Source organism: Rhipicephalus sanguineus, chromosome 11 (genome assembly GCF_013339695.2).
Source record: "Rhipicephalus sanguineus isolate Rsan-2018 chromosome 11, BIME_Rsan_1.4, whole genome shotgun sequence".
NCBI lineage: Eukaryota > Metazoa > Arthropoda > Arachnida > Ixodida > Ixodidae > Rhipicephalus > Rhipicephalus sanguineus.
The window spans coordinates 127212007-127219114 of NC_051186.1; the positions used below are offsets into that span (position 1 = coordinate 127212007).

At 50.2% G+C, this 7108-nt stretch overlaps 1 non-coding gene and 1 pseudogene across 1 annotated transcript; both read left to right on the forward strand.

The window, feature by feature from the left end:
- Positions 1–1273: 1273 nt before the first annotated feature.
- Positions 1274–3080, forward strand: LOC119375390 (uncharacterized; annotated as a pseudogene).
- Positions 3081–6264: 3184 nt separating this feature from the next.
- On the forward strand, positions 6265–6457 carry LOC119375719 (U2 spliceosomal RNA). Its single transcript, XR_005180453.1, has one exon. It is a non-coding gene; the product is annotated as a U2 spliceosomal RNA (small nuclear RNA).
- The last annotated feature ends 651 nt before the right edge of the window (positions 6458–7108 follow it).

The window sequence follows — 7108 nt, forward strand, 5'->3', positions numbered from 1 at the left end:
CCTGCACCACCGGCGCACCCCCGAGGCCTGGTGGACTTCTCGCACTATACTTCTCCACAAGAAGGGCGTCCCCGAAGTAACGAGCAACTGGCACAGCCTTGGATAGCACAGCGGCGAAACTCTACGCCAAATGCCTCGCTGCCCGCCTCCAAGTTTGGATCGTTCAGCACGCAGTCATCATCGGTCATCACGGTCATCATCGCCGCCGAGGGGGTCACCGAGCCAGTCCCCATCCTGGCTGGTCTACGCCAGGGCTACCCGCTGAGTGGACTGCTTCTCAACCTGCTGGTGGACCCCAGTATCCGTGACGTCCAGGGCGAGGACGACGCCCGCAACATCTTCGCGTGCGCGGATGCCGTGACCCCCCTCACGCACAACTCGGATCTCCTTCAGCGCCGTATAGACGGAGTCGAGATGCTTGCCATCTCCCGTCGCCTGTCTCTCAACCCGGAGAAATCCTCGTCGCTGCATCTCAGCGGCCAGACACCCGTCGGGATGCGGCCTACCAGCTTCACGGTCCCTGGCGTCCCCATCACCGCGTTTCGGAACTACCAGCCCCAGCGCTTCCTTGGGCGCCCAGCCTGATTCCACCCTGTCACCACTACGGGCAATGTCATCGACGACGCCATCTCGCAGGTGCGGCCAACTTCACTTTCATGCTGGCTCCATGGCAGCGCCTCGACGCCGTCCGCACTTTCGTATATGCGGTGTTGAACTTCGCCATGCGGTGCGGCGTCCTGACGAACACCGACTGGCGCCGCCTCGACGACGCCGTGCGGCCCTTAGTCAAGCGCACCCTCTACCTGACCGAGAATGCGTCGTCGCATTACGTCTACGGCAGCGCCGCCGGAGCAGCCGTCGCGATACCTGTTGCGGCCGAGCTCAGCGACATGTCGCATTGACTCGTCCTTCAAGCTCCTTAATGCCACGGAGCGGGAGCTCCGGGATATGGCACCCCGACGCCTATAAGGTGGCGTTGGCCAGACTCGGTTGGTAGGCGACTCGCGCCCACCTTAACGCCTACCTGTCTGGATCCATCAAAGATGTTTTTAGGGCTCCCGCGAACCAGCTCCGCTCGGTATGGACAGAGGCACGCAAGGCGTCTTGGAGACTTCAGGTCGCCTGGACCGTAGAGCCGGACAACGCCTGTATTGCGTGCGGTAACGTCACCTTGACCCCGGTCCACCGCTGCCGCGTCATGCGGTCCCTGCGGGAAGTCATCACCGCGGAATGAGACCGGGCCCTCCAAACGCAGGCCAACCAGAAAAAGGTCATGGCCTGCGTGTCGGCGGTTCGCGCCAGTTCGCATGTAATGCGGACGGGCGCGTTCAGCCACTTCGCGGACTGGCGCTTTGGCCACCACGACCGCCTGAACCTCCTGCCCCGCAACAGTGCCGCCATGTGGGGACCCGCGGACCGCGACCAACGCCGTACTTGCAGTTACCAGCGGGATACCCTGCCATGCGTGCTCTGCCATTGCATGGAGAGGAGCGCCTTGTACACGGCGCGGCTCAACGCAGTGGTACCCCGGCTCCTTACCGCAGCCGCCGCCAATTTCATGGTAGCGTTCGAGAACGGGCCCGTCTGGAAAACCGGATTCCGACTCGACCTCGTGTTGGTACAGGGTGAGGAGGCCTTCCTCATCGACGTTGCGTGTCCCTTCGACAACATGCCGCCCGCTTTCTCCAACGACAAAATCGCCAAGTATGAGCTCGTCGTCGCGCACCTCCGGCGCTGCTACCAATGGGTCGTGGTGGGAGGCGTCATCGTGGGACCCCACGGCGCCTGGGACACCGAGAACGGTCGCGTTACGGTGGGCTCGGCGGCTGTACACCAACGCAGACCGCTAATCCATTCACTCTTATCATGCAGGTGTTTCAGTTCGCATTTATGCGCATGTTGCTTTCTGCTCTCCTGCCGGCTTAGTTCACCACTGCGCTGCAGTATCAACCCTGTTCCGGCGAAAGTGGCGCGTTTGCCTACCACACCTTCCTGCTCTTTGCCAAAGGGTTATCAGCCGCATCGTACTTGGAGCCGCTGGATTTCCCTGAATTCAATAGATCTGCAATCCTCCTGGATCCGCCGGACAACTACCTAGTCCTCGATGAAACCTGGTCGACGCTGTCGCCATCGTCATCAACGATTGTGCCGGCGCCATTGCCGGCGGCGCTGTGTGTGCTCGGCGGCTGCGCACCAACGCAGAGCGCTAATTCATTCACTCTTATCATGCAGGTTAGTAAAACTTAGTCTCTTTACTAAGAAGTCTAGTAATTACCTGCTGTTTCAGCTGCCGAGCCCACACTGCTGCGTTCTTGTTGCACTTGAGTGTTCTCGCGTGATTCGTGCCTTGTTGATGATGTCGGGCGATGTAGAGAGCAACCCGGGTCCTACCTCTAATGCTGTGCTAATTGAACAGCAGAAATTATCTGCCGGTCAGACGGAATTAGTTAGTCAGGTGCAGGACCTTAAGTCTCATCTGTTATCTACAGATAAATCCATCGCAGATCTCACTTAGACACATGACTCATCTAGAAGGGCACTACCAAATATTTTTTGCTTGCGTTCTGACGTGGAAGCGCTGAAATAGGCACCGCTCACGTGACTGACCTATTGCACAAACTTGAAGCGTGCGTGGATGATGCTGAAAATCATTCTCGGCGCAATAATCTCATTTTTATGGGCTTCCTGAATCAACAGGGTCAGAGGCGTTTGCCCATGTTGAACAGCTTGTCATCAAGCACTGCCGTGACCGTCTGGGTATATCTATTGAACCAAAAGAAATTGAGCGCGCTCACCGTCTGGGTCTCCTCAGGGATTTTAACCGTCATCGTCCCATAATAGCTAAATTCACCTTCCATAAAACAAAAGAAGTGATTCTCTCTAACGGACGGAATTTTAAGGGAACCACTTTCAGCGTTGGTGAAGACTTTTCTCGTCCTGTCCAAAACATCCGCCGGCATCTGATTGCCTTCGCTAAAGCCAAATCGCTGCCTTTCTCTATGAACTACAAAACACTGCTAATGGGTCACAAGCGCTACGTCTACGACGAGCAATCACAAACTGTCAGGGAAGCATCGTAGTGATTACCTCGACGTAAATCCACCCGGCACACCGCCACGCCTCAATCTAACCTGTCACTTTCTGTTGTCTTTGCCAGCGCACGTAGTTTTTTTCCTAAGCGCGACGCTTTTTCTGAGCTTGTTTTATCGTCCAACAGTAATGTAATGGTGATAACTAAGACATGACCAACAAAGGATATAACGGACGCAGAAGTACTAGATTGCTTACCCGGTTTTCACCTTTATCGGAAGGACCGTGCGGGCGCGCGGGGAGGCGGTGTTCTGGTCGCCGTGCACCAACAATTATCGTGCTCGGTGGCCAGGACCGAATCTTCCGAGCTCAAAATTCTTTGGATCGTTTGCCGTGCTTGCCCTCATACCATCCTTATAGGCGTTTGCTATAGGCCTCCTAACAGTATCCCAGATTTCACATATAAACTTAACAATAACTTGAGTGACCTTAGCAAACAGTACTCACGAGCAGAGATACTCCTTTTTGGCGACTTCAGTTTTTCTCAAATAGACTGGAATAGTAGCGTCCCGTCAGCTGTGGGCAGTGAGCCCGCCAGAGACTTTGTAGACCTCTGCCTTAATTGCAACCTAACCCAACTTGTATCACAACCGACGCGCGTTACGGAGAGTAATTCCGGCATTTTAGATCTAATACTAGCTAGTTATCCAGAGAGCTTATCGTCAATAACATATCTGCGCGCGATCAGTGATCATAAGGTAAACGACGCAACTTTTTTGTTTCGACCTGTGAGACGAGACAGTCACTAAGACAATCCGTCTTTACGACAAAGGCAATTACAGCGCAATTAATAACGAATTAGCCGATTTCCTTCCTGAATTCGACAGAGTAAGCCGCTCACGCCCTATTAATGAAAATTGGGATATATTTACAGATAAATTAGCCACTCTTGTCGAGGAGTTTATTCCGAAAATCACGTTCACCGCAAACCGCAATAAACCATGGTTTACCAATACACTTAAAAAGCTAAACAATAAGAAGAAACGTCTTTTTCGATCAGCGAAACAATCTCAACTCCTGGCTGCAGGGGAAAAATATTATGCCGCTGAAGATAATTATCTTAGGGCTATTCGTAACGCCAAGCATTCGTTCTTTCACGATAAGCTACCTAAAATGCTTGCAACCAGCCCTCGTAAGTTTTGGCAGATTATGAAACCTCAGGAGATGCGCACCATTAGTGTAATAAATGCGCATGGCGATGCAGTCAGCAACAGTGAATGCGCGAATATTTTTAACGAAGCCTTTTTCTCTGTTTTTACTAATGAGAGCTTAATTCCTGACTTGACTTCACCTCCTTGCACTACCGAGTTTATGTCCCAATTACATTTTGTACACACGGAATCATTTCGGTCATAGAAAATATTAAGCTTTCATCTTCTGCAGGCGTGGATGGTATTAACTCAAAACTCCTAATAAATATTAAAGATGTGTGTGCCGCGTACCTAACACTGTTATTTTCGCAGTCATTATTAACAAGCATCCTGCCACCAGAGTGCAAAGTGGGCAAGGTCGTTCCAGTCTTCAAATCAGGTAACAGAGACTCGCCACTCAATTACCGTCCCATATCATTAACTAGTGTCCCCTGCAATATCATGGAACATGTCATATATTCCCATATCATCAACTTCTTGGACTCAATACACTTTTTTCACCCTTGCCAACATGGGTTCCGCAAAGGTTATTCTTGCGAAACGCAGCTGGCCATTTTTCTTCATGACCAGCATTCTAACCTTGACTGTAACATTCAGACTGATGCCCTTTTCCTGGATTTTGCTAAAGCTTTTGATACTGTCCCTCACAAACGCCTAATTCTAAAATTATCTCTGTTAAACTTAGATCCTAACGTACTTGCACGGATAACATCATTCCTGACTAATCGCTCTCAATTTGTGTTTGTTAATAATCACTCTTCTATCCGATTGCCTGTAACGTCAGGTGTCCCGCAAGGGTCTGTCTTAGGTCCTCTTCTTTTCTTAATATATATTAACGATCTACCAATGCAAGTATCATGTAACTTTCGTATGTTTGCCGATGACTGTGTAATTTACCGTTCAGTAACCAACATTCATGACCAAGCATTCATTCAGCATGACCTTAACAATATACAAACATGGTGTAATCGTTGGCTAATGAACCTTAATCCTAACAAATGCAAGCTTGTTTCCTTTTCTCGCCGCCATAACCCTTTCATGTTCACCTATTCAATCGCTAATACTCCATTGGAATCAGTTCATTCATTCAAATACCTCGGCATCACATTGTCCCATGACCTTTCCTGGCGTCATCACACTACTAACATCATTTCGGCTGCTAATAATTCATTAGGATTTCTTATGCGACACTTACGTCATACTCCGCCACATGTCAAAATGCTAGCATATAAATCATTTCTCAGATCGAAACTTGAATATGCATCTTCCATCTGGAGCCCCCATCAAACATATATCATAAATGACCTCGAATCGCTTCAAAATCGGGCTACCAGGTTCATTCATTCTGCATATTCATATGACATCAGTATCTCTTCCTTGAAGGCGGAATCGGGTTTGCAAACGCTTGCCTTCCGCCGACAGGTTGCCGCCCCCTCTCTTTTTCATATGTTTTATTTCAGCTCACTGAATCATCCAGCGTACGTCACACCCCCTTCACACATATCTCATCGCACTGGTCACCCTCTTCAAGTCGCACTGCCACGTACCCGGACCATCACATTCCAAGCCTCCTTTTTCATACGAGCAGCAAAAGACTGGAACGGCCTTCCTGACGACATTTCTGTCATCACTAACCCATCTATGTTTTTTGAAGCTATTAAAAACACCCTTGTATAGTTTTATTAAACACCACCCCTTATGTAATACCCCTCGATGGAGGTATTTAAGGAAGTAAAGTGAAGTGAAGTTATGTTCTCGGCCTTACGCTCGCCTCATGAAGAATCTCTGCGTGAGTCAGGTGATTGCGGGGTCCCGCGCAGTGTATCGTGCGCGCGTGCGGGCCGGGCGGCCGTAATGCCCGTCTGGACCTGTGTCTGTCCAGTGCAGTGTAGTGCCTGCGTGTGCTTCCCAGTGCATACTCGTGCGTCCTGAACCGTCTCCTCGCCTCGGAAGTCTCTTCCGTGGGGCCTTGCCTCGGCGTCTCGTCAATCTTTCCTGCTTGGCACAGTCCTGGCTGGTACGCAATGCTTTTCGCGCGTTGCCCGAAACATTGAATAAAGGATTGTCTGTTCTTATCAGCTTAATGTGTGGTACGGGTCCTTTGGACCCAAGATATTAAACTTATTATTGGAATGGGGCGGAGTGCTCTAAGCTTGCTTCACCTCCGCCACGGTTCGGCTCGATAGTGCACTATCTCCGGGATCATCCCATTCAGCTCCACGTGGTGAGAAAATTGCAGTCTAATATGAGGTAAAAGTTCGATTGCACCTTTGTCTGGAAAATGCACCTGCACGATTAAAACAAACAACCGGAATTCTCGTTTATAGCGGTGCCGTAATATATGTGCCTACAGCACAAATCACCTCTTTAGCTGCACCGTTTAGGGAAGAATTCTTCATTTCGTGTACGTCATCACTGTTTTCAATTTTATATTCGGACGTTATCGGTTTTTCCATCGCGAACCCGGACATATTTTGAACCAGTCTCGCGCTTGCGTGCCATAGCCTGACCAAGAAGTCGTTCCATTTCTGGGCACAGATGTTCATTTACCAACACCGCTGACCTAGAGTCAATGCCGAGATCAGAACACTTGGGGCTTCCTGCGCGGCATTCATCAAATCGTTATACCGGCTTTTTCTCTGCTCGAACTGCATAAGAGCATTTTTTGCTTGGGTTGTGTGCCGTTTGAACTCTCTGTGCCCGTCCGACATCAGTCGCAACAAGTGGCATGCCCGCCTTTTTTCCCAATTTTTATGACCGTAAACGAAGAAGAAAAACAGCGCTAAACACGGTACGAGAAGCGGGCACATACACGGCGCTGAACTAACAACCAATGTTTATTGCAAAGACAAGTGAAATATATAGGA